The sequence below is a fragment of the Rutidosis leptorrhynchoides genome, chromosome 2 (assembly GCF_046630445.1).
Source record: "Rutidosis leptorrhynchoides isolate AG116_Rl617_1_P2 chromosome 2, CSIRO_AGI_Rlap_v1, whole genome shotgun sequence".
In the NCBI taxonomy this organism is placed as follows: Eukaryota; Viridiplantae; Streptophyta; class Magnoliopsida; order Asterales; family Asteraceae; genus Rutidosis; species Rutidosis leptorrhynchoides.
The window spans coordinates 145,848,707-145,862,449 of NC_092334.1; positions in this window are offsets into that span (position 1 = coordinate 145,848,707).

A 13,743-nucleotide genomic window follows, 5' to 3' on the forward strand; every position below is an offset into this window, starting at 1 on the left:
AGTCAGGTTTGGCGCGCCGCGCGGCCTATATGGCGAGCCGCGCCAGGTGGCAGTTCAGCAAAAAAAAAAATTATTTTGTATTTTCACGTGGTTTGTTCACGGGTTGGTTTGGGTTGTTACAAGTGGTATCAGAGCATGGTCTAAGGGATTTAGGTGACTTGAGATAGGTGCCTAGACTTAGACTTGTGTGTGCTTAAATTGTTGCGGGACTTGTAGGATTACGGGTCGGAATGGGTTTGGTTAGTGCCTTGGCTATAGGTTGACTAACGTTTATATTAGTAATGCGGATATTATTAATATGTTGTTGTGTTGTGATAATAATTCTCGCGTGTGTTTGTACCGCGTAGAATTTTGGTTGTGTTTGTGTATATCATCGAGCGAGACGGTCGTTGTACTAACGAGTCGATGCGGCATGTGTGCGTAATAAGAACTTGCAAACCTTATTACGGGTGCAAATCGTGTCTAACAAGTGATGTACGATGAGTGTTTAGTAAGATGGGGCTGTGTCGTGCGTACGGTTTTACACGTTCGTGGACTAATCGTTTTGCATTCTTTAGAATGACGACGCGAAACGAGACCGAGGCGAATGACGCGGAGTTTAACACTAGGGTTGCAGCCGCCGTTGCGGAGCAAATGGGTGCGTTGGAAGAAAGAATGGAAAGGAGGTATTCCGAACTTCAAGGTAGTAGTGAAATGGAGCGTTATCTTAAGAGCTTCATGAGGACTAAACCCCCGATGTATGACGGGAAACTGGATCCTCTGGTAAGCACAACTTGGATTTCGGACGTCGAAGGGTGTTTCCGTACTATTGATTGCCCTCCCGAGAGAAAGACGAGACTCGCTACGAGTTTGTTGCGGGGTAGGGCAAGGGATTGGTTGGATGGTAAGATTGATCTTGTCGGTGGTGAGACGTTTATGGCTTTATCGTGGGACGACTTTAAGGAGGAATTCTTCGAGGAGTTCCGGACTTCGGCCGATTTGTGGGAATTGCGTAATGAGTTGCAAAATTTGCGACAAGGATCTATGGATTTGAGTGCTCTCAAGACGACCTTTATGGCGAAGGCTCGTTTTTGTCCGGAGTATTTGGGGAATGATAGTTTGTTGATGGGGGATTTCTATCGGACCTTGAATGATGACTTGAAAAGTAAAATTAGTCGGGGTCAAGCGAAATCGTTTTCGGAATTATTCGACTTGGCTAGAGGTTTCAAGTCGTATTCACGATCGAAAAAGGGTGAACCTTCAAGTGAGCGAAGGTTCGTTTCTTATGGTGCTCCGAGTAAGAGGGCTAAGGGTCCGAGTGTGAGCACGGGTGGTACGCGAACGGGTATGTCAGATTCTAGTGCGGCTAGATGTAACAATTGTGGCGTGAGGGGTCACAAGTCTTGGGAATGTTCGGTACCAAAGGTTGATGGTATGGTGTGCTTCAATTGCCAAAAAGAAGGACATCGTAAGTCGGAATGTCCCAAGTTAGCGGGGACGGGTGCGGCCAGGAGACGTTAAGGTACGTTTAATTTTGATAAATATGTCTTTTGATTATTTATTAAATGCCGTTTGAGTTTGAGCTGCGTGCCTTTGTTGTACATGTTATGCTATGGGTGACGTTCCTAATGGAAGTACCCTATGTTGATGTTTGATTGACGGGCGAAGGGCGTAAGACTTGGTGCAACCAAGCATTACTTAGTATTTGGGAAACGTTTCTACCAAGCCACGGAAATGGTTTTGGTGTTTGGTTGTTAAGCGCGTGTTCGCTTTTATGTTGAAGTGACGAATCATGAGGTTCGTCAGTTGGTTGGAACCCTTGAGATCGAGTGTTTTAAATCTCGATGTGTGTTGGTAATGGAGTCTTTATGACGCGACATTAGGTGCCTCTTTTGTACCTACTAGCGTGGTGTTCGACTCCGATTGTGTTGCGGTACACTTTTCGTTCAAAGTGTTTAAGGGTTGGTTAAAATCCTTCGTGTGCTCAAGGTTGGAGCAAGATGTGGTAATGGGTCGTGTGAGCCCAATCGTTGGTAAAGTCTACATGTGGTAGCATTGTGCGGTTGTACGAGTTGTGGATATGGAACGTGGTTCTAAGTGGGGGAGTTACACTCCCGCACGAGGAAGTTTTAGTGTGAGATTTCGGATGATGCTATTGGTAGATCCGGAAAATGTTGTCGAGACCTGGTTGGGTCGATTTGTGGTAGAGTACAATTTTGGATAAATTGTACTCACGGTTTGGATTTGAATCATCACCGAGGTGGTAACGTGGTAAATCTCGTTGAGAGATAATGGACGTGTTTGGCGAGCAAGGTGAAATCCTCCGGTTAAGGGAGGGGTGTGTCGGGTTCTCTTGTGGAGAATTATTGTTTGGTACCTATGTTTAGTATAGGTGGTTCTTGCTCGATTATGGTATGGTTGTTTGATGAAGCACGATCTTTAGGATCCGCTGACTTCATCATGGGAATACGTGATTGGTGGAGCATGACCTTCGGGGTCCGCTGACTTCATCATGAGCGTGGTGTTATATCGGTGAAGCATGATCTTCGGGTCCGCTGACTTCATCCGGTGTTATGATTGGTGGAGCATGACCTTCGGGGTCCGCTGACTTCATCAAGGGAGTAGTGTTATGTCGGTATGGTGTAACACTATCGGGAAATGCGAGTACCGGTGGGAAATGCGAGTACCATTCCTGTGTTGAGATTGTGGATCGCGTGTGTTTTCGGATTCACGATGACGCGTGTAGTTCGGTCATCTTATTGGAATGAATCTCGTGTAGTTCGGATTCATGGTGACTCGTGTAGTTCGGTCATCTTATTGAGGTAGTAATCTCGTGTGGTTTCGGATTACTAAGGCTCGTGTAGTTCGGCCAACCTCGATGTTGTGGAAGTGAATCTCGTGTAGTTCGGATTCACAAATGACTCGTGTGGTTTCGGTCATTGTATTAAGGAGTGAATCTCGTGTAGTTCGGATTCAAAATTGACTCGTGTAGTTTGGTCACTCCTCCGGGATAGTGACTCTCGTGTAGTTCGGATTCACTATGGCGCGCGTAGTTCGGCCATTCCCGATTGTTGATGTGGTGAAGGTAGTGAGTCGCGTGTAGTTCGGATTCACTAGGGCGCGTGTGTTTTCGGCCAGCCTTCGTGTCGTGTGATCTATTGGTTGTTTGATACACCAATGGTAGGGTCGTAAGGACCATGTTGCGGGAACTATCGGTCGTTTTATACGTCGATGGTGGGGTTGTGCGGACCATGTTGTGGGATTAGTGAGGCGATAGCCGTGTTTCGCTCACATGTTTGTTACGGGTGTGACGATGGTTGATTTCGTACACCTTGGGTTTTGCATTTCCATAGTCATTTTGGGCGCTATCGGTTCTAGCCGTTGGATTATGATGTTACGGTGGTTGCGTATTGGTCGTATGGCGCACTACAAAGGATGTTTAGTGATGGGTGTAATCCGTAAGGGTTCGTTTGGTTCGGTCTTCATGTTTCGGATTGTTGACTTTAGGAATTAAACTTGGTTGCTTTTAGCATTGTACTTGGTAATGTTACGCTAGAGGGTTGATATCTCGGTTCGAGATTGGTTGAGTTTCCCGATGTGAGGGATTGAGCATGGTTTTAGTGCTCGGATTGTGATTTGCTAAATCGCGTGTGACGATTTTGGTTGTTAAAGGTGATTCATTGGGAAGAGTTACCTAGGAAAGTCGGATTGGGACGTATGTTTGAGGACCGTGGAGTGTGGTCCGTTTGGTTAAGTGACGAGGATCACGAGGACGTGATCGAGTTTAAGTGGGGAAGAGTTGTAAGACCCGAATATTTATCTTGTATACTTGTGTATTATGGTGTTCAAGGGTGTGGGTTTTATTGTATATAAATTAAAATGCAAAAGAAACTGTTTCAGTAGGATCGCGCGCCGCGCGGGTTTGGGGCGCGCCGCGCCATTTGGCGCTTACAGAATCCTTTGTTTTAATTGGTTTAAATGAAGGGTATTTAGGTAATTTCACTTGGGGCCGGATTTGTGAGCCATATTAGCTGGTTTGGATTAGTTTTGGATCATTTTCACATCCATTCATCACTCCCAACTATCTAGAGAGAGAGAGAGAGAGATTCTAGAGAGAGATTTAGGGTTTTGGTGAAGAAGGGGGCCGAATTGATCAAAAGCTCGAGTTCTAAAGTTGTTCCTTTCGTTCCTAGCTACGTTGTGGTGGTATTGGTAAGCTCAAACTCTGAATTTCATCTATTTGATTTGATATTCAAGTTAGGGTTTGAGTTAGTTTGATGAAAAACCCTTTTAGATGATGAAATGGGTTTAGTGATGCTAGTAATTGGGTTTATTGTTAATTGTTGGTGGATTTTGGGTTGGTGAACTAATTGGCCATGTTTAGGACTTAAAATTGAGTTTAATCACTTAAGTTAGTGATTATGGAAGTATTGAAACCCATTTAAGGTTATTTGGTTGACTAATTGTGACTTTGGGTCAAATTAGGGTTTGGTGGTGATTATGACCCATTTGGCAATTTAATGAGGTTTATAAACTTGAAATGGATTAAGTTGAAGTATAAAACCAAGTTAAATGTGTTTTGGTCTCAAAACTTGTAAATGGTGAGATTTCGACCTTATGGGTCAAAATTAGGGTTTAAGTGTCAAAATGGGTATGACACGTGTTTAACACTTGAGTTCAGGTTTAATTGGCGTATTAGGACCATTCTCACTTGTGTTAGTGATTATTGGTTAGTTTTGGGCACGGTTTGTGCTTGGAAGTGCATTTGGGTCGAAATTGCACTAAGTGACGAATTGGGTTGATTTGTAAATCCACTCTAAGTGTATTGTTGTAATTGTGATAATGGAATAGGTACTTTCCATTGGCGAGTTGCGGATTACTTGGAAGCATTCTTCAAGACTTCAAGGTGAGTGATAATATCCTATGTGCATATGTATGTGTAGGATGGGTGCGGGTCGGGTGAAGTGATTCTCGGCTATAGAGCTCACTTCACATATAGATGGATTTGATGGACTTTTGTATGAGTCCAATTGGCACGGTTGTGCGTTTTGGTTGACCATCTTTGGCGAAGTACGCATTCGCGTGTACATTATCACACGTGGTTGTGATGTGGTTGATATAACCCCAATGGCAAAGGGTATAATATTGAGAAGTGAATCGCGTGTGTATTCGGATTCACGATGACGCGTGTGGTTTCGGTCATCTTATTGTATTGTGGAAATGAATCTCGTGTAGTTCGGATTCATGGTGACTCGTGTAGTTCGGTCATCTTATTGAGGTAGTAATCTCGTGTGGTTTCGGATTACTAAGGCTCGTGTAGTTCGGCCAACCTCGATGTTGTGAAGATAGTAATCTCGTGTGGTTTCGGATTACTAAGGCTCGTGTAGTTCGGCCAATCTTCATTGTGGTATTTGGTTCTCGGTATTGGGTTAAGGTGTTAACCTTGTTCGTTTATATCGTTATATATTAATGTATTGTTGTGTTGTCGCTAACCCTCCGGGTGTAGCTATTTGGCGTTGTTCACATCGTCATTGGTGAACTTATATTGTTGTTGTATCTTTAGCTCGTTGCTTAGAGATCGTACGGTATGCTTAGTGTAGTGCCTTATATGGATGCCTCGGTATACGGTATTTGTTATTTTGTGGCGTGTCCATTTTATACATATATATGTATGTAGTATATTATCATTCACTAAGCGTTAGCTTACCCTCTCGTTGTTGACTCTTTTTATAGATTGCATGCGGATGGTGGCTCGGGTAAGCGCGAGGATTAGAGGACTTGCATAGTTTGCGTAGAAGGCTGGCTTTTGGATTTATTAGGATTGGGTAGCGTATCCCCAATCGTCATGCTCGGCTTTGATTTGTATTAAAAGTCTTATGGTCGAAAATTGTATTTTGATAGTTAAAGGGTCATTTGGGTCGATGTGGGCCCCGCTTCGTAAACTAAATTTTATTAATGGAACGCGCTAGTTTTTATATATTGAACATGTGGTTAAAAGCGTTTTGTCTAAATACGTCGGGAACTAGTCAAACATTTTCGCATTTAAAGACTTTCCGGACAGTCAGGTTTGGCGCGCCGCGCGGCCTATATGGTGTAGTGACCCGAACTTTTCCATGTTTATATATATTAATTGAGATTGATATTTACATGATTAAATGTTTCCAACATGTTAAGCAATCAAACTTGTTAAGACTTGATTAATTGAAATATGTTTCATATAGACAATTGACCACCCAAGTTGACCGGTGATTCACGAACGTTAAAACTTGTAAAAACTATATGATGACATATATATGGATATATATATAGTTAACATGATACTATGATAAGTAAACATATCATTAAGTATATTAACAATGAACTACATATGTAAAAACAAGACTACTAACTTAATGATTTTTAAACGAGACATATATGTAACGATTATCGTTGTAAAGACATTTAATGTATATATATCATATTAAGAGATATTCATACATGATAATATCATGATAATATAATAATTTAAAATCTCATTTGATATTATAAACATTGGGTTAACAACATTTAACAAGATCGTTAACCTAAAGGTTTCAAAACAACACTTACATGTAACGACTAACGATGACTTAACGACTCAGTTAAAATGTATATACATGTAGTGTTTTAATATGTATTTATACACTTTTGAAAGACTTCAATACACTTATCAAAATACTTCTACTTAACAAAAATGCTTACAATTACATCCTCGTTCAGTTTCATCAACAATTCTACTCGTATGCACCCGTATTCGTACTCGTACAATACACAGCTTTTAGATGTATGTACTATTGGTATATACACTCCAATTATCAGCTCTTAGCAGCCCATGTGAGTCACCTAACACATGTGGGAACCATCATTTGGCAACTAGCATGAAATATCTCATAAAATTACAAAAATATGAGTAATCATTCATGACTTATTTACATGAAAACAAAATTACATATCCTTTATATCTAACCCATACACCAACGACCAAAAACACCTACAAACACTTTCATTCTTCAATTTTCTTCATCTAATTGATCTCTCTCAAGTTCTATCTTCAAGTTCTAAGTGTTCTTCATAAATTCCAAAAGTTCTAGTTTCATAAAATCAAGAATACTTTCAAGTTTGCTAGCTCACTTCCAATCTTGTAAGGTGATCATCCAACCTCAAGAAATCTTTGTTTCTTACAGTAGGTTATCATTCTAATACAAGGTAATAATCATATTCAAACTTTGGTTCAATTTCTATAACTATAACAATCTTATTTCAAGTGATGATCTTACTTGAACTTGTTTTCGTGTCATGATTCTGCTTCAAGAACTTCGAGCCATCCAAGAATCCGTTGAAGCTAGATCCATTTTTATCTTTTCCAGTAGGTTTATCCAAGGAACTTAAGGTAGTAATGATATTCATAACATCATTCGATTCATACATATAAATCTATCTTATTCGAAGGTTTAAACTTGTAATCACTAGAACATAGTTTAGTTAATTCTAAACTTGTTCGCAAACAAAAGTTAATCCTTCTAACTTGACTTTTAAAATCAACTAAACACATGTTCTATATCTATATTATATGCTAACTTAATTATTTAAAACCTGGAAACACGAAAAACACCGTAAAACCGGATTTACGCCGTCGTAGTAACACCGCGGGCTGTTTTGGGTTAGTTAATTAAAAACTATGATAAACTTTGATTTAAAAGTTGTTATTCTGAGAAAATGATTTTTATTATGAACATGAAATATATCCAAAAATTATGGTTAAACTCAAAGTGGAAGTATGTTTTCTAAAATGGTCATCTAGACGTCGTTCTTTCGATTGAAATGACTACCTTTACAAAAATAACTTGTAACTTATTTTTCTGACTATAAACCTATACTTTCTCTGTTTAGATTCATAAAATAGAGTTCAATATGAAACCATAGCAATTTGATTCACTCAAAACGGATTTAAAATGAAGAAGTTATGGGTAAAACAAGATTGGATAATTTTTCTCATTTTAGCTACGTGAAAATTGGTAACAAATCTATTCCAACCATAACTTAATCAACTTGTATTGTATATTATGTAATCTTGAGATACCATAGACACGTATACAATGTTTCGACCTATCATGTCGACACATCTATATATATTTCGGAACAACCATAGACACTCTATATGTGAATGTTGGAGTTAGCTATACAGGGTTGAGGTTGATTCCAAAATATATATAGTTTGAGTTGTGATCAATACTGAGATACGTATACACTGGGTCGTGGATTGATTCAAGATGATATTTATCGATTTATTTCTGTACATCTAACTGTGGACAACTAGTTGTAGGTTACTAACGAGGACAGCTGACTTAATAAACTTAAAACATCAAAATATATTAAAAGTGTTGTAAATATATTTTGAACATACTTTGATATATATGTATATATTGTTATAGGTTCGTGAATCAACCAGTGGCCAAGTCTTACTTCCCGACGAAGTAAAAATCTGTGAAAGTGAGTTATAGTCCCACTTTTAAAATCTAATATTTTTGGGATGAGAATACATGCAGGTTTTATAAATGATTTACAAAATAGACACAAGTACGTGAAACTACATTCTATGGTTGAATTATCGAAATCGAATATGCCCTTTTTTATTAAGTCTGGTAATCTAAGAATTAGGGAACAGACACCCTAATTGACGCGAATCCTAAAGATAGATCTATTGGGCCTAACAAACCCCATCCAAAGTACCGGATGCTTTAGTACTTCGAAATTTATATCATATCCGAAGGGTGTCCCGGAATGATGGGGATATTCTTATATATGCATCTTGTTAATGTCGGTTACCAGGTGTTCACCATATGAATGATTTTTATCTCTATGTATGGGATGTGTATTGAAATATGAAATCTTGTGGTCTATTATTATGATTTGATATATATAGGTTAAACCTATAACTCACCAACATTTTTGTTGACGTTTTAAGCATGTTTATTCTCAGGTGATTATTAAGAGCTTCCGCTGTCGCATACTTAAATAAGGACGAGATTTGGAGTCCATGCTTGTATGATATTGTGTAAAAACTGCATTCAAGAAACTTATTTTGTTGTAACATATTTGTATTGTAAACCATTATGTAATGGTCGTGTGTAAATAGGATATTTTAGATTATCATTATTTGATAATCTACGTAAAGCTTTTTAAAACCTTTATCTATGAAATAAAGGTTATGGTTTGTTTTAAAAATGAATGCAGTCTTTGAAAAACGTCTCATATAGAGGTCAAAACCTCGCAACGAAATCAATTAATATGGAACATTTTTAATCAATAAGAACGGGACATTTCAGTTGGTATCCGAGCGTTGGTCTTAGAGAACCAGAATTTTGCATTAGTGTGTCTTATCGAGTTTGTTAGGATGCATTAGTGAGTCTGGACTTCGACCGTGTTTACTTGAAAAATGATTGCTTAACAAATTTTGTTGGAAACTATATATTTTTAACATGTGAATATTATGTGATATATTAATCTCTTAACGCGTTTGATATTATGTGATAGATGTCTACCTCTAGAACAAGTCCCATTGACTCACCTAATAATAATGAAGAGTCAAATGTAAATTGGAATGATTCGTGGACTGATTCACAAGTTCCCGAAGAGGAACCGGAAGAAGAGTCGGAACCGGAAGAAGAATCGGAACCGGAAGAAGAAGCGGAACCGGATGAAGAAATAGAACCGGTGGGGGAAATAATAAAACGGTTAAGTAAAAGAAAATCCTCAACCAACCGACCAAGGTTAATTATGGTCAATGGTGTTTCCGCCAAGGAAGCAAAATATTGGGAGGATTACCAATTCTCCGATGAATCGGATTCCGACGAGAATTCCGATGATGTTATAGAAATTACCCCAACTGAATTTAAAAAGGCAAAAGAAAATAATAAGGGAAAGGGCATAAAAATAGAGAAATCTAATTCCAACCCCGATGAACTTTATATGTATCGTCAACCCCCGTAGTCCTTAAGTTGTAACAATGACCCGGGAACCTCTAAACCACCAGGTTTTTCTAAACCAATGTGGATCACGACGGCTCGTATTAGGGGAACATCATATATCCCTAGAAACTTGGCAAAATGAACCAAAACCGAAGAAGAAGAAACAAGCGAGTCGGAATAAGATAGTTGTATTCGTGTGGTGTAATATATGTAATATAGTGTGCTTATGCTTTATGATATATGTAAAAATTGCTTGTATTAATAAGTATTTTTTTTTATGAATCTAACTCTTGTCTATTTTACAGTATAAAAACACAAAATGGATAGACAACCCAATATTTTAAGAGACCTACCCGGAGACATGATTGATGAAATCTTGTCTAGAGTCGGTCAGAATTCTTCGGCACAACTATTTAAGGCGAGATCAGTTTGTAAGACATTCGAAGAACGTTCCAAGAATGCCTTGGTTTATAAAAGGCTTTCGTTCGAAAGATGGGGGATATCACATTGGGAAATCCATAAGTTACGATGTGTTTACTTTGACGCATATATTGCGGGGAACCCAAATGCTATTTTACGCAATGGGTTAAGAAATTATTTTGACTCAATATATCCGAATATTGGACTTCGTGATTTAGAAAAAGCGGCTAACATGCAACATAAAGAAACATGTTATGCTTACGGATTAGTAATGTTCGCTTCTCACCAAAGTGAGAACAAGAACATCGGGCTACAACTATTAAACAAAACGTTCCCACAAGTGACGGAGTCAGTAATTGGGGTAAGAAATGAGGTATTTAGATTGTTACAGGACTGTTGGACATTACGTAACCCTCGTCCCTTTGACGACGTTAAAACACGCTGTCTTATCAACGGCCATAACGGTTATGTTCCACAAGACCAAGGATGGGAAGTAATCCTAGTAAAACCAGAATGCATGACTTGTTTCTGGACGTATGAATTACGTGTCTTTATTGCCTTTGCTGAACGACTTGTGTACTAGCTAGAATTATCTTCACAACCATCTTGTATCAAATTTATTGTGTGCTATATTTCATTCTATATGTAAAATAAGCGGTATTGTAAGTTTGTAAAATATTGTGTAAAAGTTTGAACGCGAAATATTATTATAATCAGTTTTTCATATAGAATTGTAGTAGTTGAATTGTATATTAGCTACTAAGTATGAACATAACGGGTAGGTACTACCCGAATTTAAACTTATAAAATGCTAATATGAAGAAAAAGCTTTTATAAATGAGTTCATATTATGCTACGAAATACTATTAACTACTCTTAATATTCTGTATGATTAACTTGTTCCATTTAACTATTTTGAAGGAAATGGCACCGACTACTCGACACACCGTGAATATGAATGAAGAGGAATTCCGTACTTTTCTAGCTTCAAACATAGCCGCAGTACAGGCTGTGCTACATACCAACAATAACCTTGGATCTAGCAGTACAGGAAATCGTGTAGGATGCACCTACAAAGAATTCACTGTCTGCAAACCTTTGGAATTTGATGGAACTGAAGGACCAATCGGATTGAAACGGTGGACCGAGAAGGTCGAATCGGTGTTTGCGATAAGTAAGTGTACTGAAGAGGACAAAGTAAAGTACGCTACGCATACCTTCACAGGTTCTGCGTTAACATGGTGGAATACCTATCTAGAGCAAGTGGGACAAGACGATGCGTACGCACTACCGTGGTCAGCATTCAAGCACTTGATGAACGAGAAGTACCGTCCCAGAACCGAGGTCAATAAGCTCAAGACAGAACTTAGAGGGTTACGAACCCAAGGATTTGATATTACCACGTATGAAAGACGATTCACAGAATTGTGCCTATTGTGTCCGGGAGCATTCGAAGATGAGGAAGAGAAGATCGACGCGTTTGTGAAAGGATTACCGGAAAGAATCCAAGAAGATATAAGTTCACACAAGCCCGCCTCCATACAACAGGCATGTAGAATGGCTCACAAACTAGTGAACCAGATTGAAGAAAGAATTAAAGAACAGACTGCTGAAGAGGCCAATGTGAAGCAAGTCAAAAGAAAGTGGGAGGAAAACGGTGATAAGAATCACCAATACAACAACAACAGCAATTACAACAATAATCGCAACAATTATCCCAACAATCGCAACATCAATCGCAACTACAACAAACGGCCCAACAACAACAACAACAACAACAACAGCAACTACAACAATCATCCCAACAACAATAATAACCGCAACAACAACAACAATCAGAAGCAGCTATGCCAAAGGTGTGAAAAGTATCACTCGGGGTTCTGCACCAAATTTTGCAACAAGTGTAAAAGAAATGGTCATAGCGCGGCGAAGTGTGAGGTCTACGGACCAGGGGTTAATAGAGCGAAAGGAACAAATGGTGTCGGAACGAGTAATGGCGGAGCAAGTAGTGTCAGAGCAAGTTATGCCAATGTAGTTTGTTATAAATGTGGAAAACCGGGCCACATTATTAGAAATTGCCCGAACCAGGAGAACACGAATGGACAAGGCCGCGGAAGAGTTTTCAATATTAATGCGGCAGAGGCACAGGAAGACCCGGAGCTTGTTACGGGTACGTTTCTTATTGACAATAAATCTTCTTACGTTTTATTAGATTCGGGTGCGGATAGAAGCTATATGAGTAGAGATTTTTGTGCTAAATTAAGTTGTCCATTGACGCCTTTGGATAGTAAATTTTTACTCGAATTAGCAAATGGTAAATTAATTTCAGCAGATAATATATGTCGGAATCGAGAAATTAAACTGGTTAGCGAAACATTTAATATTGATTTGATACCAGTAGAGTTAGGGAGTTTTGATGTGATAATCGGTATGGACTGGTTGAAAGAAGTGAAAGCAGAGATCGTTTGTTACAAAAATGCAATTCGCATTATACTAGAAAAAGGAAAACCCTTAATGGTGTACGGAGAAAAGGGCAACACGAAGCTACATCTTATTAGTAATTTGAAGGCACAAAAACTAATAAGAAAAGGTTGCTATGCTGTTCTAGCACACGTCGAGAAAGTACACACTGAAGAAAAGAGCATCAATGATGTTCCCGTCGCAAAAGAATTTCCTGATGTATTTCCGAAAGAATTACCGGGATTACCCGCACATCGATCCGTTGAATTTCAAATAGATCTTGTACCAGGAGCTGCACCAATAGCTCGTGCTCCTTACAGACTCGCACCCAGCGAGATGAAAGAACTACAAAGCCAATTACAAGAACTTTTAGAGCGTGGTTTCATTCGACCAAGCACATCACCGTGGGGAGCTCCTGTTTTGTTTGTCAAGAAGAAAGATGGTACATTCAGGTTGTGTATCGACTACCGAGAGTTGAACAAACTTACCATCAAGAACCGCTACCCACTACCGAGAATCGACGACTTATTTGATCAACTACAAGGCTCGTCTGTTTATTCAAAGATTGACTTACGTTCCGGGTATCATCAAATGCGGGTGAAAGAAGATGATATTCCAAAGACTGCTTTCAGAACATGTTACGGTCATTACGAGTTTATGGTCATGCCATTTGGTTTAACTAATGCACCAGCTGTGTTCATGGACCTTATGAACCGAGTGTGTGGACCATACCTTGACAAGTTTGTCATTATTTTCATTGATGACATACTTATTTACTCAAAGAATGACCAAGAACACGGTGAACATTTGAGAAAGGTGTTAGAAGTATTGAGGAAGGAAGAATTGTACGCTAAGTTTTCAAAGTGTGCATTTTGGTTGGAAGAAGTTCAATTCCTCG